The 27,547-nt window shown below is 45.7% G+C and overlaps 1 protein-coding gene across 5 annotated transcripts in view; it reads left to right on the forward strand.

Annotated features, from left to right (window-relative positions):
* Positions 1-27,547, forward strand: part of GRIP2 (glutamate receptor interacting protein 2) — a 205,773-nt gene that overhangs the window by 25,617 nt on the left and 152,609 nt on the right. Inside the window, exon 1 of one of the 5 annotated variants that reach the window (XM_085516844.1) lies at positions 3,131-3,914. The exons of the other annotated variants lie outside the window; for them this stretch is intronic. The gene's annotated coding sequence lies outside the window, so the exon portion shown is untranslated. Of the gene's footprint in view, positions 1-3,130; positions 3,915-27,547 lie in introns of those variants that run through there. 5 annotated transcript variants of the gene reach the window in all.

The raw sequence follows: 27,547 nt of genomic DNA on the forward strand, positions 1-27,547 counted from the left end.
TGGGCTACTTTCCTCCCTCCTGGAGTCAGAGAATCCTGGATCCTGCCCTGTGCCCGAGGCTGGCACAACTAGTGCTGCCCTTCCTCCTACCAAGATGCTGTTGCTCATTGTCCTACCTCCAGGTGACCTGCTCCCAGGATGTGGTATTTCACTGCATCTCTGCAAGGATGTTATGAAGCTTTTTGGCCTCAGGGTGTGTTTGGGGTGCACTGAACTCAAAGGAGAGGCACTGGCTTATACTGCTGGGGTACAGCTGCTCACATACATGGGGATGTGCCACAGCCCTGTGTGTGTGTGAGACCTTTGTTCCTCACAGCCGTGTTCATGGAGCAGCCTTTGTTGCCTGGCTGATGTTTGAATCAGACTTGAGCTGCCTGAAAATGTGGAGGAATGCGCCCTGGATATCTGTGCAAATGACTTATAATGAAATGATGCAAACAAAATGGAAATTGAAGTCACTGGGACAACTTCAGAACTCTGTCTTACCCTTGTGTGAGATTTTGAGTGATTTGAGAAGTGGTGTTCAGCACAGCTTATCAGCTTAGTGTAGTTTGGAGGAACAGAAATTAGCTGAGTACTGGAGGCCAACCTTCAGAGACTGGCTTTGCCAGAAGAGCAGCTGCCAAGCAGAGCTTTATACAACTTGCATGCAGTGGAGCAGGACTGGAAATCCTCCTGGCTCCAACTTTAAGTCACTTGCTGCAGATAAACAAGTACAGAACCCTCTGCTGACCACATCCATCCTCTCACAGAGGTGTCAACAGTCTTGCACCCCTGGGTAAGCACAGCTTTACTGCCTGAGGTAGCTCCAAACCTGTTCCAAAAAGATAAATGGTGATGTGGCTAAAGCACTGCCCCGCTCACCCCCTCAGCTCTGTGTCTGCTGCATTAATTATGGAGATGGAGGCTTCCAGGCTGAAAGCTGCTGGGCATTTGGGATGACCATGTCAGGAGGTGAGTGTGAGCAGCTCCACTGCTGCTCCAAAGGGAGGAATGTGCCCAACAGGGCTGCCATATTTCTATGGGGTGCTCCTGGAACCCTCCACTGTCGCCCTCTCTCTATCAGTGCAGCTCATGGGTGTTTGGTGGGGATCACAGATGATACCAAATCTGCTTGTAGGGGTTTATTTAAAAACAAAAAAGCTAACAAAAGAGGGCTATCCTTTTAGAGAAAAGAAATCCACGAAATCCATCTTGGCCCAGCAGGCTGGGTATGAAGCCTGCCTTGTTCTCTGTGAAGAAACCTTTAAAACCTAATTTCACTAAAACCTCTGGGGTGGTTCCTTCCAGTAAATACTGACAGATCAGCAAGGATGCTGAAAGCAGTCAGGGTGTCGCTTGTTACAAAGCTCTTTCAGCCAGCCCAGCTGAAGGTGATGGTTGTCCACTGGTTGGGGTGCTGTGTTTGCTGTCAGTACTCTCAACTTACCTTGACTGAAACCAAGTTTCTAGATTGAAACCAGGTTTCTATTCCCTAGCCACACATGTCAGTGGGATAGCGTCTGAAGTACAGCTACCAGGGTAGATAGTGTAAGGTTTCTCCCTAAATAAAAATAAATAGATAATATATATATAAAACCTGCCCCACACTAGCAAAGTAATAATTGCTGTTAACGTTTTCAAGGCTTAATGCTTCTGCCATGCTACTTAATCGATAATTGAAATTGCAAGAGGAATGTAATGCTTGGAGTTCATGCGGTTAATTTTATTGCTTGCACTTGTAATTTGAAAGTAATTCTGCAATCAATATGAACGTGGCGTGGTGTGGAACAGGAAAGCCTGCAGTCCAGCCACGAGCAGTCCTGTGTTTCAGTGGGAGCCACTGCTCTGTGAGGCACTGGGCTGAATTTGACCCAGTTTCTTGCTCTAGTCACACAAATAAGATCTCGGTGCTGTTTGGGTGAGCCTAGTGTTTCTGCATTGCGTGAGGTCAAGTTTCTCAAAGGCTTCTGATGTTTCAAGTCCTCTCTGTGCCCCACAGTCTGCTCCAGGTGCTGCTGGGAGCTGTGGCAGGCTCCAAAGCTTTTCCCTGCCTAAATCTTCCTCTTGCATAGGTAGGAAAATGTGTTTCCCAGAAAAGGGCAGGAGGTGGAGGGGCTGTTCTGTTTATGGACCTTGCAAATACGTATATCAGCAGGAGAGTGACCTGACTCTGGCCTTGTTACCCATCCCTTAGGAGAGTCCAGCCAACTATTTCACTCTCTTTTGGGGAGAGCCTTCCTCTCCCCAGGCTGTTGTAGCTCCACAGGAGAGGAAAACTAAGAGCCCAGAGATGGATCTTCATGGCTGAACGCACTCTGAGCCTCACCTGTGCTTCTGTTTTGCTGCGTTTATTGCCACAGCAATAAACATAGCTTATTCCAAAAGCTGTCTCTGTGACACTGAAGTTCAAAGGTTCTTCTGATGTGAAGTCTGAAGTGACGCGTGCCCTGATCAAGAGAGCAGCACGAGCCCTTCATCTCCCTGAGCTGGGATTGGGGCTGAGCGCTGCCATCGGGCTGTCTGGCTGCTCACGCAAACAGGCATCCTCTTATCTCCATGGGAGTGCTGGAAAATTTAAGAGCAAGCGAGGGTTTCTCTGGATGTAAAATAACCAAGCAGGCTAACTTTAGAAATACCGAGGCTCTGATTGTTTTCCAAAATAGCTTTGGTACGTAATTTCCAACAGCAGGCAGAACTTGTAGGGAGGCTATTTAAATTAGAAAACTCTTCTTTTTACCTTCAGTCTCACCCTGTTAATTTATCAAGCCAATTAACCGACATTACTCAGGGACACTTTGTTCCCGTGCTGTGCTCTCCCCCACCCTGTCTGAGGGAAGATGTCTGCACACACGGTGTGTTATTCCTCGCCTGTAAATTGTGTGCGAGTACACTGGCACTTTCTCATTCATTTGGCTTTGCTTTAATCTCTCTTCACCCTGAGCCCAGCTGAAGTACATCACAGGTTCTGCAGCTAATTAGCACAATTACAGCTGTCCGTATCAGGTTGGGGGATTGAGTTAGGGCAGTCAGGATCCCAATGTGCTGGAGTCTCATTACCGAGTCTCCAGTGCAGCCACATCTAATGAAATTCAAACAGATCAGGTTAAATTAGATTAGTTAATGGAATCCTCATCTTCTTAGTTTAATGTAATTCTGAACAGCGAATCTTTAGTTTCCCTGGAAAAGAAATGTTTCTTTGGATTGGATTTGACTGAACCCTGCAGGCCTCAGCTCCTGGGGCTTGGGAGAAGTTTGTGTCCAAAACCTGAATTGTGTGGGCTCAGCTTGTTGGTGGCTTTTGGGGACACTGTGCTAGAGAGGTCTGGGAGTAGTTTGATGCTGGGAGAGGAAGGGAGGCTTTGCAGTGCTTCTCCTGGGTGGCTGTGGGGTGTCAAGGGCAGGAAGGACTCACCATGTGAGACCCTTAGTGCCCCCACAGCTGGGGCGGGAGAGGTGTGGAATCGTTCTCTGTTGCATCACACTCTGTTGTTTGTTACTCTTGTGCTACCTTGGTGCGTTGCCCTGGTTCCTGGGAAAGGTGAAGGACAGAGGAGGTGCTCAGCAGGCGGCTCAGTGATTGCTCTGCTGGTGAGTTGATTCTCTTCTTCCAAAGCAGACAAACTTCTGGGAATATAGTAGCACCGGGTTCCTTTACCTCTATAGAGGCTAATAGAAGAATATTTTGCAAATTCTCTTGAAACTTGCTAAAAGACTCAGGGGAAGACATTTGCAAAATGCTCTTTTATAGAAGCAATGCCACTCCCTTTGCAATCGAGCACAGGCAGCAAAAACGGTGGTAAAGTGAATAGCTTACAGCAGCTCTCTAGCCTTGCTGGTGAACTGCAGAAATGCACAGGGCTCAATGAAGCAGCTTGAAGCGTCCTTTCGCTGTGACTTCTGCTAGCAGCAGGAGAACGAACAAGATGTAAAAGGTCAGTTCTGTGCTTCTGTCTGCCTGCTCATCTCCAGCTTGGTGCCTGTGGGCACTGATGGGAGTGAATGGCAGGCAAGAGGGAAGGGGGTTTGGACAGGAAAAAGAAAGAAATGTTTGCTGTATTTGTGCCCTTGAGGAAGCTGCTTTGATTTTTGAACCCTGTAAGTATGACATCTTTTGCAAGTGCTAAATTCACATAATTTGCAGTGGAATTGCGAGTGCCGTTGCTTGGTGTTGCCTGCTCACAGTGTGAGAGCTTCTGAAAGGCCATTAAGGCTGCGTGCTGTGTTCAGTGCAGATCCCCGTCATTTACCCACTGAACACCAGGCACTTTTCCTGACTGCGTGGTGCCTCGTCTGTGCTTCACTGCTGTTGATGGGAGCATCCCCTGGGATCAGATAGTGCATCTGATTCTTTTCCTCTGTCTTCCAGTAAACTCATAACAAGGTTGGTTAGAAGCAAAGATAGCTTTTGGATGCATGGAGACACTGAGGGCTTTGAGCTCCTCGTGATAGTTCTGTTATCACAGCATTGCTTTTGGTGGCACCTGCTGGTAACAGTGAAGGTCCCATAGAAAAGGTAGTGCCGTTTCCAAGGGCCGTCAGTGCTACATCCTCTGTGGGCTCTGCAGTTTGGCAGATGTATTGTCCCTCATCTACTTGTTGCTCTCGTGCTGCCTTGCAGGTCCGATTGCTTTCCTGCAGATCATAGGGTGCTGCCAGGACTGGAAGTGGTTGATCCCAGTGGATCTCCTCGCTCCTTAATACGTTTTTCTTCTCAGCTGAAAATCACATCGCCAGCTCGATAATTGTTTTCATTACTTCACTGGGAGTAGTGAGGTTAACATCTTGAGCAGCAGCTGAGATAGATGAGCAAATAGCACAATAGCTTAATCCCTTGGAAATTACACTTTTCACCGTGGAGTTTTGTTTCCTTTTTATCTCCCTCACGACTCTTTCTTTTAAAGGGCAGACAGAGTTACATTTCACTTGCAGCTGAGCCCACAACCTGTATTCTCTTGCTGCTGTGTATAGAGTTATTGAATAGTCCTGTGGGTATCCCTCTTCCTGAGTGCAATTTCCCATCTGTAGAGACTTTTGAGATGTGGGAAATGCAGGTAGAGCTGTGAGGTCTCACCTCCTGCATTCAAATCCCTTGTGTGCAGCACCTGAGGGCCTGCAGTGGAGCAGTAGCTCCTGGTCCTGCCTGCAACAAAGCTGAGAAACCATTCAAGTTGTCATCTCAAAGACAAGCAGCTTCCAATGTACATAAATATCCAGCCCAGCTCTGTTGGCTCTATGGCTTTCCTTATGAACAAGCATGTGGTCGTCTTCCAAGTGAGCCATCTGGGTTTGACAGATGTCTGTGGCTTTTTCTGGGTCCATTGTTAAAGGGGGAAAAGGGAGGGAATATTCTGAATTGAAGGAAATGGCTTCTGCTGGCAGTCTGCAATTTGATGGGCTGGGAGATGAGCTGCCCTTCTCTCTCTCTCTCAGTTGCCATCAGCTCCATTCACTGTAACCTGTGTTTACAGCCTGGAAGCATCGTTTCACGTGGGATGTGCTGGAATTGCTGTTTTCTGGGGAGGAAGTTCAGGTGCACTTTACTGCAGAGCCAGGGGGCTTTGTGTGCAGACCTAAAGGTGTTGACACAGTTTCTGAGGCCACACACGTGGTGTTTGTAGCCCTTATTGGGGAATTAAATTGCTGTACCTTGTGGCATGCTGTTTTCCCTTTCTGTCTTAAAGCTTTGCAAATGCTTGTGCAAGGTAAGGTCTTCCCTTCTCTTTATCTTAGGGTGCCACGTGTGCTCTTAAACTCTAACTAATGTGATTCAAAGAGACTTTACTTCCTAATGTTAAAAGATCCCCGTCTCTTGGTTATTGCTCACAAATTGTGAAGCCAAAATAGTTGACATCGTGGCTAAATAGCAACATTAAATGTCAACATTATGCTCTATCTATATATTTTTTTCCTTTTGGGCTTTCTGTTCTTGATGAAAGTGTGCAAAATAAGTCAGCTGCCTGAAAGAGGGGATATTAAAAATCTAAACTCATGGCTTTCACATTTGAAGCCCTCTCTGAAGCCCTCAGTTTGGGTTCCAAATATGTGTCTTGTGTGGTCCAGCTGTGCATGCTGCATTGAATGCATCATGGAGGATGAGCTTGATGTGTTTTGGACATACAGATTTGTATGAGGGCTGTCACTGCATCTCTGAGTCACCAAACTCCTCGTTTCTATTCAACGTTTGCTGAGCAGAAATGTTTTCCCCTTGTCAGCTTTCTGTATGTTTTTAACATCAAGGTGGCTGCCCTGTGATGTAAACGTTGCTGAAAAGATTTTATCCCTGCTGTGTGTTTCATAGTTCTGTGTTTTCTCATAAACAGCTCTGGAATAACGTTTAGGTTTGTGCTTTTATGTGACTCTAGGGGTAAAGTGGCAATTTCTGCAGAAGGGGCTGACTGTAGTAATTGTTAGGGAGATGTGGGTGAGAGGCAAAACAAACAGAATTCAAGTGGCCAGTGTTTTGTATTCACACAAAACACGTTTGAGTAATGTGGGATTCAGGATGTGCCCAGGTCTGCAGGTGCCTTTCCACATCCCTTTGCCTCCAGTGGTGCGTGCTGCTGATGCACCTCTCTGTAGGAGTGGTGTGTGTGACAGCACTGGCTTTTCCCCTTTTGCTGCTGGACTCTGCCCTGGCACTGAGCTATCAGCAGTGAGCACTAAGATCTGGGTGTGAAGGTGGGCACAGGGCTGTGCTGACTGCAAGAGGTCCTGGAGCTGGGTAAAATGGGAGAAATCACTGCGTGCCATTGAATTTTATAGACTTTTTGATTGAATCTGATTTGCTTTTAGGGGTCAATACCTGAATAAATATTTGCAGGAAGATGTTTACCAACTCCTGCAAAACCTTGTCTGAGGCTGGTTTGTACTCTCTGAAGAGGTGGAGGAAAAACAGATGAGATGAAAAGGTTTGCATTAGTATTAATAGCGATGTTTGGGCAAAGGTTTCTTTTTGTCTTACTTAAAGGGAAAATGGGTCCAGGAGGTGTTTGTGAGATTACAGAGGAGGCACATTGGGACATAACTCTTCTGTCTGTGAATTTTTAAAGATACCTGCAGCTAGAAAAGCTTTGCTCTTGAAAGCATCCCACAGAACTTAGAATTTGCTTTCAAAGTGAGAATAGCTGCAAATGAATACACAGCAAAGCAATGGGCGAAATGCTGCTTTGAAAGAGTGTATGGCTGTGTGGAGTAGAGAGCTCTGTTGATAAAGCCTGCTTGGATTTTCAAAGGCTTTTATCGAAGTTCCTCATAGAAGACTTTTAAGGGAACAGACCTGCTGTGAAAGCATAGGGAAGATCCTTATGGGTGAGAATAGTAAGTTAGAACAAGAGGAATGGAGTGTGCAAGTAGATTGGCTTCCCTGGTGGAATCTTAGAATCATTAAGGTTGGAAGAGACCTCCAAGATCATCTAGTCCAACTGTCCACCTACCCCAACCATTAACACTGACCACATCCCTCAGTGCCACATCTTCCCTGTTTTTGAATGCCTCCAGGGATTATTTCTGAGAAGAAATTCTTCCTACTGTCCAGCCTAGTCATAAGTAGAATACTGCAAGGTTCATTCTGATGCCTTTGTCTGCTTCAGATACGCATCAGTGAATTGAAAGAGGAACAAAGAGAGAAATGAGTTTTGGCAAAATAACAAACTATTTGATGTAGCAAATACAAATGTGGAGTGTGAAGAAATGCAGAAGGATGTTCGGAAATGGAATCAAATAACAGATGAATTTCATGGTTGGGAGATGTGATGTCAGACACACAGTTTTGCCTGTACATGAGGAGATGAGCTGTGAGATGCCTACAGGGTCCTGGGTCTTGAGGTCCTGGGTTATAATGCAGAACACTGTGGTAACTTTAGTTCAGTGCTCAGCAGTGATCAAAAACAATTGGAACATTAAGAGTTATTAGAAAAGGCAATAGGAAGAAAACATGATGCAGCTGTGTAAACCCATGGTTGCTCTTGAACTGCTGGCTCAGGAAGAAAACTGGGATTCCTTAGGCTGAGAAAGAAGCAAGTAAGGGAAGATACCAAGGAGGTCTGTAAAGGTTATGAGAGGACTGTTGGAAGAAGTGATTTCTGGAGGCCCACCAGTGTTCTGATGCTGAAGGATAAGGCTGGAAGTCCTGCTTCTGCAATGGAGTGTAGGCTGGGCATGTGGTTCTTACAATGCACATGAAATAAAGTGCTAAGTGTGGATGTTGTGGCCTTTTTGCAAATGCCTAGGCAGCCTTTAATGAAAGGTTAATTGGGTGGTGGATTGGCAGAGAGGTGTCCAGGGAGAACAGGATGTTGCTGAGAGAAAAGGTCGAGAGTGCAAATGGAGACAAATTGATTTAATTTGTGTGGTGATAGGATGGTAATTCGTGTGGTTTTGTACACTGTGCTTACTGAGATGTCACTGTTCAACCAGGGTCTGTGTCCTGTCATTCTGGCAGGTGGGCAGGTCATTCCTTTGATAACGTACCCCACTACCCCATAAACCCAGATCTGATGGGAATGAGACCTTGTCAACTCTTCTTCTTTGGTGCCAGCGCTGCCTTACTGAAGGAGCATGTGTGCTGCTGAGCTCTGCTCTTCTTAACTTGGCTGGGAGCTCTTCAGAACACTATGGATAACACTGGGCACTGCTGATTTTGTTCCTTATAGCCACCTGTTTCAGGGCAGTGTTAGCACTGAAGAAGCAAAGCTGATGAGATCCTGTTCCTGGAAGTGCATCTGGGTTTTATCCCTGCTAATAAAAAGAAAGAGATTAAAGGAAGCTCTGGATGGGACAACAGTCTTGAAAATAATTTCATTTTCTGGTTGGATGGGTATCTCAAAGATGATCTACATGGCTGAATCCAAGTGAGACCTTTCCCCTTGGTCAAGACGAATGTTACCTTGTCAAAATGAAGTGTTTTAAGGATCTGGGTGCTTACCAGAGATAGCATACCACATCAGAATTTTTTGGAGTCTCTTATTTTTAATACAACTTGCTGCATTTTGTGAACTATGACTGAGATTGCTGTGTAGTGGCATAGAACTAGCCTGTTCCCACTGTGCAGCTCAGGAGTAGCTCTGGTGTCTCTGTTGAGGATTCAGGTCTTGCCTGTGGGGATTAAATAGATGAATCAGCTAGAATTGGGTCAGATCTGGCCAGGTAAGTGCCAGGTCTTGGTTAGAAACCCTTGCCTGGCATTTGGTTGCAATTCAGGCATTGTAGAGACATCTGCATTGAGTATTGTGTATGCTAAGGACAGATGGCTGCCCTAAAAAGAAATGAGTGTTTTAATGAGCAGAGTTTATTGTCTGCTCACCTGAACATTAGACTGAACGGATGTTCTGTGCATCTGGCTTTGTGCAAGGCTCAGGCTGTGACTCTTCTTACATGAGGCTGAGGTTCTTTAGGTTTACCCTTTTTCATTGCTGTTGATTTTTCTTTCCCCCCTGGAATTATTTTGGTAGCATTAGAACATGGAAGATGAGAGGATTAAATCAGTAATTTTTTGTAACAGCTTTTGAAACATCAGTCCTTTGTTCGCAGCCGTAATTGATTTTGAACCTATAACCCTTGCTCAGACTTGGATCTACCACTTGTGTTTGCTTATTAGTTTATCTACATTTTTCTAGCCTTGTAATTTTGGATAACCTCAGATACTGGTGTCCACTAGAAATATCTGCTTAGATTCTATTCTTCCTCATTTATCAGCTCCTTCAAGCTGCTGCTGTTAAATGCCCCTCTAGGTTTAGGCTGACAGAAGAGCTGGGGCAGCTGCTGGCAGCGTCGTAGTTGTGATGTCCTTAAGGAAAGTGGAATTTGCTCTCAGGAAAAATCCACAATGCAACTTTCTTCACCAGGCTGAGTTTCTAAAAACAGAAGGATGTACCTTTTAAGTGCTCAGAGGCCTTTCTGCTCTTGGCTTTAAGTTGTTTCTAATAAGAAAAATCACAGTGGGGGAGGAAAAGAAAAAAGCTGATAACAAGAATTTGATTTACCAGTGACTAAATCTCAGAATGAGTAAATCCAGGATGACAGCTCAGGAAGATGCAATTTGCAGCACCATCAACTACCCTGCTAACCTGGTGAGGCATGTTGGGAGTGGTGGGGGCTACTGCAGAAGAAAGTGTTTGGTAATATGCCCTCCATGCAGTTTGTGAACGCGTTGTTTTCCTAAATCCAAATCCATGTACCTTTGGAAAAAGTCATGGAAGCAAATTGGATTTTCCTAAGCACCTTGATTTAAAGGGACAGCTCTAGAGATCATTAAGATTTCTGACACTGTGCTCCTTCCTCGTGGTGCTTGCAGGGAATTAGTTGAGCCACACACTGGAGTCCCCATGGCACAGGATGTAGGAGTCAGGGTGCTGGGCCCTTATAGGCGTTGGCAGGGTGCTTGGGGCTCCTTGTTCCTGCAGACATCTCCATGCTCTGTGTCCTGCAGCTCCTGGATTACAGGTGGGTCAGGCTCTCCTGTCCTCTTGCAGCCCACAATGTTGTGCCCTAAGGCTGTTGTATGGCTGCAGTGGACCCCTGTGCAGCTCTAAATGCATGTTTTTTCTCACTGCCAACATGGGCATGGTCTCGTGAGCTGGCACCATTAGCATGCGTGTTTTTTCCCCTCACATTGTGCAGGAATAATTACCCTCTCCCAGCAGCATGAGTGTTTCTGTTCCCTCTGATTTATGAAGGCAAGGAACTTGTTTGGGAGAATGAGTCAGAAGTAATTGAGCTTTGGGGGGACTGTATTTCATCTCTTTATTTTTGCCCTCCGTTGTACCTTGTTGTTACCTGTGTTTTGGCCTTCCAGTGAACATCTGCTAAAGCTTGAAAGTCAGCTTGGGCTGTATGCTTAGTTCCCATTTAAAAACAGACCTGATTCTGTAACTCAAGAACATGACACAGAGATAATCTTTTAAGCTGTAATAAGATCATAAATATAATATGCTTCCGTGTAGGCTCTTGCCAAGCAGTTGGCATCCGGTATGGATGCAGAATGAGTTTGAGATCAACTCTGTAGCAGCAGAGTTCCTGTGCTGGTAGGGAGGGAGCTGGCAGCTGGTGAGTTGTGGGGAACAGCACATGTTTTGGGTGCAGGACATGGAATGTAACCATGTAGATGTAATAGGATCTCTCAGTAAACCATTCAGAGACCAGGTGAGGTGTAAGGAAGGGTTGGTGCAGTTGTGGAGAAGGCGGCAGGGGAAGATGTGCAGCCAGTGATGTGGGGATGGCAATGCTCCAGCTGTTGCTGCTTGAGCACAGAGATGGTGCTGGTGAGCTGGCTGATATCCATGGGGTTAACCTCCCCATGACATTTGATACCCCTTGAGAAGACCTCGAGCAGTGTCATTTGAGGCCCACAGTGGCTGTATGGCCATCAAGACAACATGTAAGACTTGCAGACAAGTGAGAGCCACAATCTGGCAGCAAGGAGCAGAGTTTCATTACCCTCCTGACATAATTCCCTTGCGTGGCGGTAAGCCAGTTGCTAGCATGAGCAGGGGGCCTTAATCTCTTGTGCAGGATGTGAATCATGGTGCTGAATGACTTCCACTGCCTTTCTAGAAGAGTACAGCAGAAACTCAGCAGCAGCCAGCAGCTCTTGGAGCCTCAGGCCCCTCATCTTAGGATGGCTGCCTCTTTGCTGGTTTTGTTTCCCCTCCTTTTCCAAGTATTGCTTGTTTTAGTTCAAGACTTTTCTTTCTAAAGCTTTCTGCTGATAGGAAACAAGGTGGCTCACATAATGCCCCATCCCATAGTGCTATTTTGCACTAGTCTTGCTGGAGTAATCACTGACCCAGCTTGGGGCAGGCTGATAAACCCCATAAGAGCCTCAGTGACTGAGGACTCTGCTCTCACTGTGCTATTTCTGTTTACAGTTTAATGTATCCCTCCCTCTGCTGAGTGCTTCTTGAGAACACTTCAATGCCTTTTTCCTTCAAGTGTAGCAAAGCTAAACAAAGGAGTCTGATGTTTCTTTGCTGGGCTGACTAACCCCCTGTTATGATTGATAATGGTGAGACTGGTTTATAAGCCATCTGAACAGCAATGCACATCATTAAAAGCCATGCAGACAAACTCCAAGTCCTCTGCAACTCTGATTGCTTTCAACAGCAGCTGATCTCTGGGGAACTCAGAGTGGGAGCTGTAGCTCCAAGGGTGCTTTGAAGCAAGAAGCTGAATGTGTTTGAAGAAGTAATTCTGAAAATGAAGGTGGTGGATCAACAGTTGATTGATTTTAAATGTGCCTTTGATGGGTAGAATTGTTGTAGGTAGTTTTCGCTAGTTTTCAGCCAATGGTCTCCTGTTATTCCTCTTCCTTCTGAAAAGACCATACCATTTCTTCAGTTAGTCTTATTTTCTCAATGGCTTCTTTAATCTGTGGATTGGAGTTGTGAATGGTGGTATGGATGCATGGTATTTTCTATGCTGTGGCCAGCTCCAGCTGGTCATTGAAATGAGAACATCAGTATTGTAGATGTTTAAGCTGTATCTTCTTCAGGTGCATCCACTGTTGCTGTCAGAAGCACATATGTTGGGAGCATGCTAACCAGCACTGGTGGAAGGTTGGTGAGGCCAACCTTTTCAGATACATTTTGCAAATTGAGCTCTCATGAAGAGGCAGCCAAGGTTGGTTGCATGCAAAGGTTTGTAACTCTGGTGTGTGACTCAAGTGATGTCACACATCGAGGTGCTTGTTGCTTAAGCCATGTTAATGGTTATAATTGGTGCCAGATGCTTTTTGCCCAGAGCAATCAAATGATCAGCCTGTTGTCCATCCACTTGATGGCCTCCCTCACCATCTGCTCTGACCTTTCAAGTAGTGTCCTGCCATGTATAGCTTCCAAAGGTGGGAGGAACCGCTATTCTTTCACAGGAAAATGCCTGTTGTGATTTATCCTCAGTCATATTAAATGGTGGTACTGAAGAAGAGATTTAAACCTGAATTTTCTGGCCACTGAACTATTCTTCATCTCTAATGAGCTGAATTCCTCCTTAGACAGTTTTGTAGATGCTGAGGTTACTTACACTGAAGTACTTCCTCCCTCACCAGTGGTACTCCCGTTCCCATTTCTCTCTGTCACATTGGGAGCAGCTGGTGTGCTCGAGACACCAGGACCCTCAATTACAGCATTAATCAGAGCTTATTTTGTACTTTGCTACTTGGAACACAAATAGCCTAATATGGCCCTAGGATGCATGGTTGAGTAGCCATGTGAGACAACTCCAGTCTTCCAACAAATCCAAAATACAGATGGCTGGCAAAAATGATGTTGCCTAGAAAAGTCTTGAGACCTTTTGATTTACCAAGGGTAATTACTGCAATCAGACATCTTTGTGGTTTATGGCAAGGGACTTTGAAGGTCACTAGCTGATCAGAAATAAGAGATTAGTTTCTTACTACAGGGCACTGATGTTGGTCCCAAGCTGCCACTAAATCATGTTGGCGACCCAGAGGTGTTGAAGATCTGCAGCGTAAGGCATAGAAGAGCTGTTGGCTGAGCCTCAGCCTGGAAGGCAATTTTGTAATTCAGATGGTGAAGCATAAGACACCAGATTGCTTTAAATGTGTTGCATCCCTGTATGTCATAAATTTGATGCGTCCCCAGGGGCTTAGCGACAAGCAGCTCCATCTCTGTGCTAGACTTCTGAAACACAAGCTGTGCAGAAGCCTCTCCTCCACACATCTCAGAGATGGGCTGGGTCCTTCAAGAGCGTGGATTGTTAACAGCTTTCAGGGAGTGCCTTGTGTTTGCTTTTGACTGTAGTGTTGGTTGGAGGTGTTATCTTTGCTGCTGGAGCTGCCTTGTTAATATTGCACTGTTTCCCCATGAGAGATTTGGGGTGATATAAATGCCTTTGCATTGTTTGTTGGTAGAAGGAGGTGAACATTAAGATGTCAGGAGCAAAGAGGTGTGAAGATTGCAGGGGAAGTGGTGGCAGAGCAACAGAGGGTACACACGACACTGCTTTGGTAGGGCAGGTCACTTTAATTTCATTCAAGGCCCTTTTGCTGATAAAGATACAGAACGTGGATGCAAATATTCTTTCAGCTGATGGCATTTGGAGACGTATGTACTTCTAGATTTTACCTGGAGGGCATGTTGTTGTGCTCTGATGTGTTATGCTAAGTAATTGCAAAATGTCTCTGTGCTGGGCAGAGGTTTGGTTTACTTCCACTGCTGTGTGCTTCCCTTCTTCCATCCCTGCCATCCTACATCTTACCTTCTCCCTTTTATGATCCGAGCAGAACAGCAGTGGAATGGAGAGCTTTTCATGGTGTGTCAGGACTTGCTGGGCTGGATATTAGGAAGAATTCTTTTTCTCTTCTCAGAAAGTGTAGTTGGGGGTTGGAATGGGCTGCCCAGGGAGGCGGTGGAGTCACTGTCCAGGGAATTGTTGCAGAAAAAGGTAGATGTAGTACTTAGCGACATGGTTAGTGGGCAGTATTGGTGGTAGGTACATGGTTGCACTGGATGATCTTTTCCAACTTTAATGGTTCTATGACAGCAGATGTGTTCTCCTCTGGGTAGGAGCCACCCGAGGTGCCACTGGGGGCTGATTTGGGTATCTCTGCTTCGGATCCCTCACACCAGTTCCAGTCTGAGTGTGTAAGGGACCAGACTCTGTTTACATCCCAAGCAGGATCACTATGGGTTTGGCTGTTCAGCTGTGCTGGAGCTTTGCTAGAAGCATTACCTGTGGTCTGCTACAGCCCAGCATCCATGCTGCTTTTATTATTCAAACTGAAATAAGTACATGAATAATGCTTTTCTTTAATTGTTAGTAGAGTACATTTGCTTTTCCCTTAGAAATGGAAATAGGTAGCCAGATGTCATCTATATACTACTTCAAGCTTGATCCTGCTTTTTCCAATTGCATCTAATGAGGTTTCCTTTTTACAAGGATAATGGCTGGCTTTGTTTTTATACCCCAGCCAGCAGCTGTTCTGGGACAGATCTTGTTCTAATACTGCACAGAACAGTTATGTGTTAACAATAGAGCGCAGGTACAAAGAAATAGTGGTAGTAAAGCCACATCTTTGTTGCTGTGTCCTCTGCTTCCTCCATCAGTTATTATTTATGAGCCATATCGCAGCAGTGTTCAGAGGCCTCTGTGATCAGATTTCCACTGTGCTGGGTATGGTGTAGAGAATCCCACTGGAACACTGAGCCTGGAGTGGAAGGAAGAAGAGGGTGGCTGATCCTCCAGATGAGGATGAGCAGCTGTGCAGGAGGACGTGGCTCAGAGTGGGCAGCTGCTACACTGTGTCTTCCTGGTGGCATCACTGTGGGTTTTTGGTCCATGATAAAGATCTCTGGCTAAAAGGATGGGTAAAGAGAGACTTGCTGAGTTTAACATGCTGCTGGTGGGTCAAGACGGCTGTCTGGCTGTTACCTGTTAGTATGGAGAAAGAAGATGCTTTTCTTGAATCCATATCTTGGGATCTACAGCGCAGCAATTTGTTTTTGCATTGTTAATTAAGCGTGTTTTCTCCTATTGCCATGACTCCCTCTGGTGGTAAATTCCCAGCTGGAAATCTGGATTTTGGTCTCTGTATCTCTGGCTCGTGGCTGTGCATCCCGTGCCTTCATGGACATTTCTGCTCCCGCTCCTACTTGCTGGCACCTCAGCCATACAATAAGTATGACTTTCCTGCAAAGTCATCAGTTGTTAAATATATACACTTCAAAAATAATAAATAAAAGGTTCCCCGTTTCCCAGAAAGACGGATGTTATCTTTTTTGTTCTCTGGGTATTAGACTTTGCTGCTTGGGATTGAGTTTAATTAAATTCTTGACATTTAACCTGTGAACAGAGCTGATGGATTGTGTTTAAAACTACATGTCAGGCAGCAGTATTGTGGGGATGTTGCTGGATTGCTCAGGAGCTGTCAGGGCAGGAGAGCGATCTGCTCTCTCTCTGGTTCCTATAGGCTCACCTTGAGGTAGGACAAAATGCCTGGCCCCAGATCCATAGCTGGGATGCTGGTGGGTGAGCTGGCTTGGATCAGGTTGACAGTGTAACTCATATCCTGATGTATTTTCTCTGTTTGGAGAAGTAATCCAGGGTTTGCTTCTCTTTTCTTCTTCTTCTGGGCTGATGTAACTTTGATCTTGACAAATATGTGTGTATATGTCAAGCTAATAAAGAAAAGGGGGAAGTCAGCCCTGTTTTTGTTTGTTTTTTGACATGTGGACGGAGTTGGTTGAACCTTGTGCATTCTTATGACCAGTGGTGCAAGAAGTCCAACCTGGGATGTGCCTGCCCAGTAGATAAGAGGAAGGTGCAGAGATCCCCAGCCTGGAAGCAGTGAGGCCATGTCCAGGGACACAGAGAGCATCCTCTCTGGACAGCCAACACACAGTATGGTGCACAGCATCTTGGGATGATAGAGGCTGGTGCAGGATGAAGTAACGAGAGAACAGGAGCTGGGGAGCTGAGTCTGAGCTGGAAAAAGGAGAGGGAATAACTGTCTCATTTCATCAGGGTTGAGCTTAAATTCTTCTTGAAAGATTCTGTTTCCCTGCTGGGTTGGGTGAGGGGTAGACTTAAAGGCAGTGGAGAAGGCAACGTTCCCTTTTCACCTTGGTGGATCTGAGGCTGCACGATGCTGCTATGGGGAAGAGTAGCAGTGAGTCCTGCTGGGAAGATCCTGCTGCAGGACCAGAGCTGTCTGCTTACAGAGACCTGGAAAAATGGCATGAATTTGGGCTGGAGGAGATGAGATGCCACAGAGGCAGCACAGTGTTCTGTCAGTGCTTCTCTGGGGGCTACAGGAGTGAGTGCTGCGTCTCGCCTGGGCTTGGCAGTGTGGCTGGGTGCTGGAGGTGCTGCCACGCAACCCAGCGTTGTGTGTCCCTTTGTGTTGAGCACTTGTCAATGTGGGTGTGAAAGGAGGAAAATTCATTGTGACCTGAGCATGCTTCTGTTGCAATAGGAAACTGGAGGTGTCCTCACCTAGCCCTTGCCAGAAGCACATGCCACGTTCCATCCCACACTCTATTGGCTGGGCAAGGCAGCAATGGAGGAGCTGTGGTTCATGTGGAAGATGAGAGTGGGAGTTTTGGGGGAGAATCATAGAATAGCCTGCGTTGAAAAGGACCATAATGATCATCTAGTTTCAACTCCCCTGCCAAGGGCAGGGATGCCAACTTGAGTCCAACACGTCCCAGCACAGTGCTCAAAGGGTTTTAACACACATATCATATGTGATGGGGGAGAACTGGAGCTGGGAGGTCTGACTGCATTTCTGCAAGCCAGTGGGGGGGGGGGGGGGGGGGGGGAAGAAAACAAAAGCCTCCGAATTGAGGAATGTGTTACAGTAATTAACTGCAGGGTGAAGAAAGTGAGGGATATCCTGAGCACGGCGGAAATTAAATGGAAAGTGGTATTGAGCTTAGTGGGATGGAATTGCAAAGAGCTCTGTTTGCAGAGTGGAAATTAATTATTGGATTTTGTCTGAAGCTGGGCTTACATAACAAAGGCATGTCTCTATCTTCTAAACTCTGCCACCTCAAGTCTTTGCTTCTCCATTTGTTAATGTTCAGGTAATGATCCACCTGGCCACAGCTCAGGCTGATATAATGAGCCTGGCATGCTAAGACCACTGATGTCTGTATTTGGGGGTACTTTTGCTTCAGTTGACCAAGATTTCAGAGGGTCAAACCAAATCTGTGTGTGGCCCAAAACTCACACTTGCCCCTCAGCAGCATCCAGCTGTGAGCATGGATGTGGGCACCCTGCCAGCAGCTCGATAGGGAGCACAATGAGCTGACTAAGGTTCCCTGTTCCTGAAGGGATGTGGAGCTGTCTGTGCTAGGAAAAGTGGCCCTTGGGGTCAGCATTGCTTGTGCTTTGGTTGCTGATGCTGCTGGCCTTGGGAATGCTGAGAATGGGACATTCCAGTGGCAAGCGGGAGATGCTTGTTGGCAACACTCATCTTTAGCACTGTGACTGTTCATCTGCTGGAGGCATTCAGAAGTAAAGGGGTTAGACTGTACTGGTAGAGTTATTTCTTGCTGTGTATTTTGTGGGTATCCCATAGGAGCTCAGACAGTAAACCAGTACTGGTAGGCACTTGTCAGACACAGAGCAGTGTTTAATTCATTGATTGTTCTGCCAGAACCTTGACATCTGTAATGCTTTTTTTTTTTCCTTTTTCATTTTCCCGCATGCAGAGAGCAACTCCAATATTTTTCTATATACTTTGACCTTTATTTGAAATGAAAGCGAAAGAAAATTGTAGAAAGCCCCAGTGAGAGAAAGGCTGGAGTTGTTCTCCTTTAATGTACTGCATGGCTCGTGTCTGGCAGAAAGGCCATTTGTGTGGTTAGAATGTTTTCATCACAATTCCTTTTCTAGGAGAAATGGTTTTTCCAAAGGAGCAAATATTACTCAGAATTGTTGCGCTTGCTCTAGTTTTCATATTTAATCTGAGCAACAGCAGTCAGTGCCTTTTTTTTTTTTCTGCTAATGTCACACATTCAAGATGTCAGACTTTGGTTTTGCCATGGAATAACCTTCCCAGTTTTCTGTTTGTTCTTTATCATGCCCAGAGAAACTGCTTGTATGTGTGACCTAGCAGAACCATTTAGATATGTTTTTCATAGGAAACTGATGGAAAGGAAAGCAAAATGAGAGTAAGGAAGTGATGTTCTGCCTCAGCGTGTTACACAGTAGCACAGGTCCTACCTCCAAGGTTACACTGTCCTTAGAGGAAGGGGGCAGGAGAGGAGGAAACCAGAGCTGCCCTGAAGCTCTGCAAGAATGTATTTAAGTGGGAGTAATAATGATGCAACTATTATTTTTTTCCTTCAAAATAGCATTTAGTTGAAAATTCAGTTTGTCTGAGAAGAAAACAGTAATGACTAAAAATCTCCTGTTAGAAAATCACCTTGGGGATAACACAGTTAGTGGTGGGAGACCACCAACCACATCAGAATATTGACAATATGCTGGCAACAAAGACTGTGTTCTCATAAAGTGCTGTCTCCTGTTGGTTGCACATAGGATTCCTGCTGTGTGTGTAGGGAAGGGGTCAGACCTGCAGAATTGGCAGCTGCCTACAGTGCTGTTCACAAACCAGGGTGCTTTGGGAAAGAGCTGGCAGGGCTCCCCTGTGCTGCTCTGTCTCAGGCAGTTTTGTTTTGGTTGTTTAAAGTGAATGATGGATGAGCTTCCTGCATGGCTTTTGAAGGGTCTGACAAATATGATGGGGTTGCTTTCATTTCTCACTTTATGTTTCTGACAAACGAAGGGAAGATGAATAATGTGAGATACCTTCCTTTAAATTTGCAAGACTTATGTCTGATGGGATTGATAATTAGTGTTTCTGATAGAAATTGAGTAAGATGGGGAAGCGTGGATGCTGGGGAGTGTTGGATAGGATGTGTCAAGGAGGAGATGCCCTGTTCCAGTGTTATGGGAAGGCAGGAAGATGACTGAGGTGGTGGATAGGGTGAGCTCTGAGAGCAGAGACCTTGCATTATGTGCTCTTCTCCTTTCCCTTTGTTAATTTAAAGAGACCCATTAATTTAAACCTTTCTTTTCATTCCCCTGTGTTTGGATTGACCTCAGAAATACACAGTGCTCAGTACAGCCTTCTCTGAATAGCTGAGCAGTTGTTAGCTTTTTCAGTCTGGTCAGCCATCACACCTTGCAGCCCTTGATGGAGGGCCTGGGGAGATGCAGAGCCTTTAAGCAAAATGATTTTTCATCAAAAACAGAAAAGCAGAAGCTTGGTTCCGCTCTCTGCTGTGCTGAAATCCTAACTCTTTCTCACAGAAGCTTCCTCGTGTGAGCATTTCAGAGATTGCATCTATTTCCTTTTCCATTAACTGGAATATATTTACTTATTGTGTGGCATCATAAGATGAGCAAGTTGTAACAATTCCTGTAAGGCCAGGCCTAGTTTTCCAGTCTGAGAATTACAGAGGTGGGACAGGACCCTTCCCTCACTTTACTCCAGCCCCTGGTTAGGTAGGGGTGACAAAGCTGCACTATAATGCAGCACCTTGGGCATGGCCGCTCTTAGTCTGCCCGTTGTTTGGTTGCCCTGCATGCTCCAGTGCCTTGTGTGTGTGTTGGTGAATGTTTCAAACCTGAGGGGAAAAAGATCAACTTAAAGAGTAAACAAGGTTCAAAGCAGCCTGCATCTCCTTTTTGGTTCTTTGCTTGCCTTCTGCAGTCCATGGGGAGTCTTTGCATCAGTTTGCATGAATGTGCTTTTTCCATTCACTGTTTGAATCACTTGGTTTCTGTGTGTTTTATGTTGGTTATTTTGATTGCAGGATTTTCTTTTTCTAACGTAATCTCTGCTTGCACTTGGTATGTTTTATGGCTGCTTTTGTCTGCTGCCATGGTTTCTGAAAGCAGGACAGTGAGTGTCCATAATGAGCTTAATTAAGAATGTAGGCCTCATGATAGTGTCCCACACACAGCAGGGATGTGCATGCCTCCAATGGGCAAGCAGCAGTCTGCTCAGAGCTGAGCAGGTACAGCAAGCAGAGATGTGAGGATAGGATGGCATGGCTGGAGGAGGTGGCTGGGAGCTCCATCTGCAGCAGTGGGGTGGCAAATGCATCCAGCTCTTCCATGTGCTGCTATGGGCAGGGGATGAACTCTACCTGGCTGAAAGTGGAAGTGGTTGAACCTTGTTTGCATTGATCCTTGTGTCTGGTGCAGCTCTTGAAGCCACATGGGAACTGTTGTTTGTTGCATTCTGAGTTTGGAAACTTGCAGGTGCTTGTTGCAAGTGTTTCAGAGGCTGAGATCTTAATTTCCAGTCCAATCACATACGAAGTCATCACTTGCCTTTTCTAATTCTTTATACAGCTTTTCATATCTTTTCTTAATATCCCTATCCATGGTCTGTTCCCATCTGTGTGTTGAGCATGCAGCTATGGCTGGATTTTACCTGATATAAATCAGCTTAGTCCTGGGGCTTCAGTGTAGCTCCAGTGATTACCTCAGCATAGCCTGAAGTCCGTGCTAACAGAGCTGTCGAGGAGCAGGAGTCGTGTTTTCAGTAAGCTGGCCCTTGCACCTCCTGCCCTTCATCTGTTTGGTCCTCCTCCTCCGGGCTACCAGCTCAAAGCTCATGGCAGGAGCATTACAAAATCAAGAGATGACATTAAAAATGGAGGGATTTTAACAACAGAAGTATTCCTTCCTTCTTTAGTTGCCAGACAGTTTTGAAATGGTTCTATGCATTTGGTTAATGTTTTCAAGATTTTCTGTTGCCTGTTTGGGAAAAACTAAAGACTGTTGAGGCTCAAAGAGTGAGATGAAGGATAAAATTGTATGGCAGCACTGAGTAGTTAACTCCATACTGAGCAAGTCATCATTGTTTGGATTTGCAAATCTAAATGTTCAGAGCAAAGCCAGCAGTCACATCCTGCTTTCTTAATTGATGTTTGATATGAACCATGATAATTTCCATTATGAAGCCAGCTTTAATCAAGTAAAACCTCTTTGCTCTCCTTTCTGGTCAGTTTTTGATGGCTCCTTCTGAATTGACAGTTGGGTTTTGAGGTGCTCTTCAGATGCAGCAGCTTTAGAAGCTCTCATAAAGCAGAACAGCATGCGTGCCCTTAAGCAGTAGCTTTGCATGGTGCAGATGCCATGGTGCTTGCTGCTGGCTGCCAAGCAGGATTTCAGCCATTGGAAAGTGTTAATCTCTGCATTGCTCAGGGTCTTAAAGGGTGATGTTTAGCTGAATGCAATAGCTTTAGGGGATCAAGAGAGCTTTAATTAACAGGAATTTTTGTCTTGGGAGTTGTGGCTTCTACCACAAGACTGTAATTGCAGTTGTGTTGTGGGGAGAGCCATAAATTCCTAATGTTTGCTATATTCTCCCTGGTAGAGGGAGAGTCAGCTCTGGGCCTTAATGCAGAGGTGCAGTTACAGTGTGCCTGAGGTGGGGTTGGGGGATGACACGAGTGCCATCTTCTGCAGAGTCTGTGATCATCACTTTCTGTGCTCAGATCACTGGCCTTTTCCTAGTGGCCTTTGGCCAAAAGAGGTTGGAAATGAGGAAAGTCTAGAAGTGTTTCAGGTTGGATATTAGAAAAAAAATTCTTCTTAGAAAGAGTGGTGAGGCATTGGCTTTGGCTACATGGGGTGGGGGGTGGGGGGGGTCACCATCATTTGGAGGTGTTAAAGAACTATAGAGATGTGGCCCTGGTTACTGGGCATGGTAGTGGTGGGTTGGTGTTTGGACTTAGTGGTCTTAGTGGTCCCTTCCAACCTCTATGATTCTATGAATGGACTTGGGTTGTGCTTGTGATCTGCACCCTCATGAGAAAGTCCTAGAAATGATTCCAGGAAAAACAGGGCCCCATCTGGGGATTGCATGTTAGGGCAATTAGGCAGTACAGGCTGATGATGTCTCTGGGGACTGCTGGATTGCCACACCAGTGTGGGGAAATCATTCACTGCAAGGAGCATGGGGATGGTTTAACATAGCAGATAGATGCAGACAGCGAGTAATTTATTTCTTCCCCATTACTAGTAAATATTCATGACACATAAATAATATATAACAGATAACCTGTATCTGAATAAATAATAGCCAAGACAGAATGTGAGCAGGGACATGACTTGTTTTGCTTCTTGCTTCTCTTTGGACAAGCAAGGGAGTTAATGAAACACTCAGGACTTCTACAGGTCCCTGAGTGTAGCCATGGGAGTGTTAAGATTTCAAAAACAATAATCTTCTAGGCCTTAAGTTGTGTGGTGCTTTACAGGAGAGTGGGGAGGGATGGTGCTTCCAGGAGTACAGCCCTGTGCATAAGGCTGCTGGGCACACGTGGGGCAAGATCTACTTTGCTGTATGGTCATGTGAGGTAGTTGACAACTGGTTACAGCTCTCCAATGCTCAAGTTCTCCTTTGAGTTGTCTGATATTAGCCATGAGTCATCTCTTCCCAACCACTTTTTACCTTCCTTGTGCTATTACCTGGGTTCTTTCCCACACAGGTGGTGCTAATGGCCACTTTAAATGTTAATACCCCTTTACTAATCATATTAGTAATACTGCTAGGGCTGCTTAGTTGCGATCTAACTGTTCTGGTGGAATGAAATGCTCGGAGCTCCATTCCCCAGCGAGTCTGTAGTTTGTAAAAGCGCTGCGGACAGTGTGTTGTGCCTGTCTGATGTGTTTTAGAGAACATCGTTGCTGATGACTATACTTTGGGAAATTGGAAGAACGTTTCCCTAGGACATATAAAGTGACTTGTCTATTAGGGACGTGTAGAGGATGTGTCAGACTTTGTGAGAGATATACCAGGGAGAGAAATTAGGTTTGGAAAAGCTGATGCGCTGAGGAAGGAAGGCAACCCCATTTTCTTTTTTTTTCTGAGATGGGCAAATCTAAATTCAGTTTAGGCTTGTGAGCAATTTCAGAGCTGCATGTTCAGGCTCAGGAGGGATCAAAATAACATTTTCAAGAAGCTGGCACTACTTGTCTTGAAACAACGGTACCTCATTAGCAGATACCAATTCTATCAGAAAGAAAGTAAATGGAATATTTGCTTCACCAAGAAAAGTGCTTGCTTAAATCTCCTCTCTCCCAGCAGAGAGTCCCTAGAAAGCAGAGATTAAGGCTTGAGCAGAGAGCAATCCTGAGCTGGAGACCAAAGGTTCTAGAAAGCCCGGCAGACACTGAAGTACTGTTAATCCTATTGTCTTTATCAATGGGCCACCTTGCAGGGAAGGGATGCATTAGAGTATCCTCCTGGTCCTGCTCGGGGAGTGAGCTGGAAGACATGCCTGGTACCAGGTGCAGTGTTGCTTTTAAATGGTGTGCCCATGAAGGTTTTCCCATGGAAGAAAGACAGTGCAGTGTTGTGTGGAGCCATGGGGAGAAGGAGCAGGCTGCGGGTATTATTGTACCTGAGCCTCACAGCGCTGGGTCTGGGAGGTTGCTTTGAGTTTTGTTTACTATAGTTTATTGCAGCCATCACTGTGGTGATGAGGGGCATATATAGGGGCAAAATGGAGGACATTGAAGGTAGAAGTGTGGGCCCTGGAGTTGATCTTTCATTCCTCAGGTACACAGAAGAATTCAGGCCCAGGTGTTACAAGGTAGCTGTGCTAATAATCCTAGCTGGTGTTCAAAAGGAAAAAGCAGTGAATACATTCTTAGCTGAAAGGCTTGGGGCTCTGATTTGCAATGTATAAAGCTTAAGGGTGAAGATTTGGGATAATGACAAATTCTGAGCGTTCCACCTGGGCTGCAGAGAAACCTTTAAGAGGAGGGAGGAGTAATGAAAAGAGCCAGTCTATCTAAGGATGTTGGATTCGTGGTTCCCTATTGTGTGGTATGTACCTGTGAGCAAATTCTGCTTCTGTCTTCATTCTCTCTTGTCTTAAAGGGTTTAATTAGTATCTAATTGCTGCTTGTTTTGCTCATTTGGAGCATCCAGGTGCTGTACAATGTCCTTAATCAAGTGTGAGAGCCCTGTTTGTCAGGAGAGCTTTTACTCCTTCAGCAAGGGCTTTGGAAAATGTTTGGCTGCTTGCTGTCTGTAGTTATGTAGGGGAAAAAAGTAAGTTATAAAAAAATCTTGAACTTGGATGAGATCTTGGCTTGATGCAACCACTGTAGCAACAAAAGCCCCATCTGCAGGAACCAGAACTAATTCAATAGGATGGTAAGGAACCCACCCCCACCTTGCCCACTGATGATGTCCCTCAGTTCCATATCTCCATGGTTCTTGAACACCTCTAGGGACAGTGACTCCACCAGCTATTATCCAACCTGAGCCTTCCCTGGTGCAACTTGAGGCCGTTCCCTCTCATCCTTGCATCCCATTGGACATGTTCAGCAGTACAAGAGATGATTCAAGCTATGATGTATGCAGGCTGCTCTAGCAACATGCAAAGTTTGAGGAATCAGATTTGTTGTGGCTACTGGGGATGCTGTCGGACTAGTAGAGCTATGAGAATGCCATCCTTTGAGAGAAGGCACATGCGTTCTCACTTGCATGATTGAAACTGACTGTAGAAAGCACCAAGAGTATTTTCCCCTCCTCTGCTTTACAAAATTAATCCAGTGGAAACAATCTGGATTTAAGCTAGCATAGCTGGAATCGGAATAAATTCCTTATTCTTCTGGGCTATTAAGATATTTGCTAGCTATTGGCCAAAATCTCTACTGGTATGACTTCACTAAATTCACTGAAGCTTGGATCAAGGTCTCCATTGGCATATTTTTTATCCAGTTGGTTAAACAGCAAGCGGTTGGATCAGATAGGAAACAGAAAGCACATAACCCTTGCTGAGAATGTAATATCTTTCATTAGTCAGCTGGGCTTTCAAAAGAGCAGGGAGAGTTGTGCCCAGCAAATCCCTTTACTGACATGTTCTGAGCTGTGTGAGGCTCTGGTGGGTGCCCCTATGTGAGCGGTGCTGCTGCTGCTGCTTAAAACACAGATCTGTTCATCTTCTTGAGCCAGTATAACTTGTGGGGAGCCTCAGCTTTATTCTGGAGAGGCTGACAATGAGCACAGCATTGGCCAAACATGTTTGTGAGTTTGCAGTGAACTGCAGCAAACATACTGGGAAGCGTAAGCGTCCCACATACCCATCCAAAGGTGGTGTGCCAGTCTCTCTGAGCCCTTTGGTGTTCACACAAATGGCTGTGTGACCATGGGAGGAGGGGGAAAGGCAGGGGGGTGCAGGAGGGAGATTGCAGCTCCTTTGAAATGTGAAAAGAAGGATTACACCCACAGCACTGGATATGGGAGAGCAGGGATTACTGCCTACGTGTGACATCGCATCTCAGAGATTAAAGTCACCCTGGACAGGCAAGAGTTGGGAGTGTAGCAGGGAAAGGGAGAGAGATGAGGGCTGGGAGGTGGGAGGGTGGAAGGGAGGGAGTGAAACAAGCAGTATAAGTCAGTGAGACTTGGCTGGTGCGTGTAGCAGAGGTGCAAGGACTGAAAGATCCTCAGAATAGACCTGGTGTAGATTCCCATCCTTAAACTTTTGGAGCATCCCTGCTTCAGAGCAGGCTCTCTCTCACCTGCTCCAGCAGGTGGTACAAGGCTGACCACGAGAAGGCTCTGGTAGTCAGTTGTTAAGGTTGGGTTGGCTCAGGATGCTTCAGGATTAGAGAATTGTAGAAAATCAGGATGGTCATTTTCCAGGAGCTGTGCTTGGCTTTTGGGGCCAGTTCATGGGTTTCCCAGGTTTCACTTAGTAGCTCTGCGGTCTTTGTGTTAATATGGTTCTTTCTGTAGTCACAACACCCAGAAATTTTGAACAAATAAAGTCTCTGTTGTGCCAAGTGCTATGTAAAAAATATAGGTATGATTTTTGCCCCAAGGAAATTTATCTGCTGTAGAAAAACATAGTGTCTGACACAACTCCACAACATAAGGGCTGTTGTGTGTTCAGTGCATCATCTCATGGGGGTAAGCATGGGCACATTTGGTCCAAGGGAAGGCTCTGGAGTGAGCCTGGTGGGAGCTGGCTGGAATCTGTTGCAGTGGCCATTTATTACACGCAAAGCACAAAGACCATCCTATGAGCATCTAAAGCTGATGCTCCAGTTATGTTGCATGTAGGGTGTCTGCATTGTTTACTCATGTTTAAAAATCCATCCATAAAATTGTATTTGGAGTGGCTGTTACCCATTTCCTGCTCCAGGAGCAGATTTTTAAAGCCCACAAGAAATATTCACTTACAATTACGTCTGATTTAAAGGGAAAAGATCTGTAGCTTTGTAGCCTTAATAATTTGCTCAAACAGCTGTAGATTAATGAAAGTGTTGCTCAGGGCATGTTTCCAGAAATAGCACGCAGCTCGGTCCTCTGAAGTCACATTGGGTTAGGAAATGTGTTTATGCTTTTAGTGCTGGGAGTGCACACAGGAGGTGATGTGCCAGAGCACAGTGGACTCGGGGTCTGTCTGGTTGGGTGATAACTGGAATGGCTTGAGAACTCCTTCTTTATGAAGTTGCAGAAGCACCTCATATTTGTTTTTATGTGCTGCAGAGGGAATGCCAGCCTTGTGCCAGCTAGTGACTGCCACGCACTGTGCAGATGGAGCACTGGGCTCCTAACGTGGTTTTTCTGCTTCAGGGAGCAGGAAAGCAGATAGAAATCTGCTATTTGAAATGCTGAGATTTAGTTTTCTTGCTAAGGTTCTCACTTCATCATGTTGGATGCTGTTGAGTTACTCTAATCTGCTGGATTCCAGCCTGTGCTGGAGTAACTGTGGGAACTGTTGCTTGGGTATGGAAGTGTCAGGTGTGCTCAGGACACTCCCTAACAGCCTCTTAACAAGTCCTAGTCCTGTTACAGATATTGCATGTGCATATAGGTCCCTGGGAGGATGTCTTAAGGCGTTAAGGACCATACAGCCCTCCTGTGCACTGTGCTGTGGTTCCCCCCTGCTTTACTGAAGGAGAGTGAGAACGCAACAGAAGCAAACATCCTCTTTGCTCTTGCTGAGATCTGAGCCCTGAGGTTGGAATGCTCCTCTTCTGTGAGCTGCAGGGAGATCAGGGCCTAATTCAGCTGTGGCTGTGCTTTGGGGTGGCTGAGTAAACCTGGATTTTGTGCTATCAC

Source organism: Coturnix japonica, chromosome 15 (assembly GCF_054131305.1).
Source record: "Coturnix japonica strain WE chromosome 15, WE-NBRP24, whole genome shotgun sequence".
Lineage (NCBI taxonomy): Eukaryota > Metazoa > Chordata > Aves > Galliformes > Phasianidae > Coturnix > Coturnix japonica.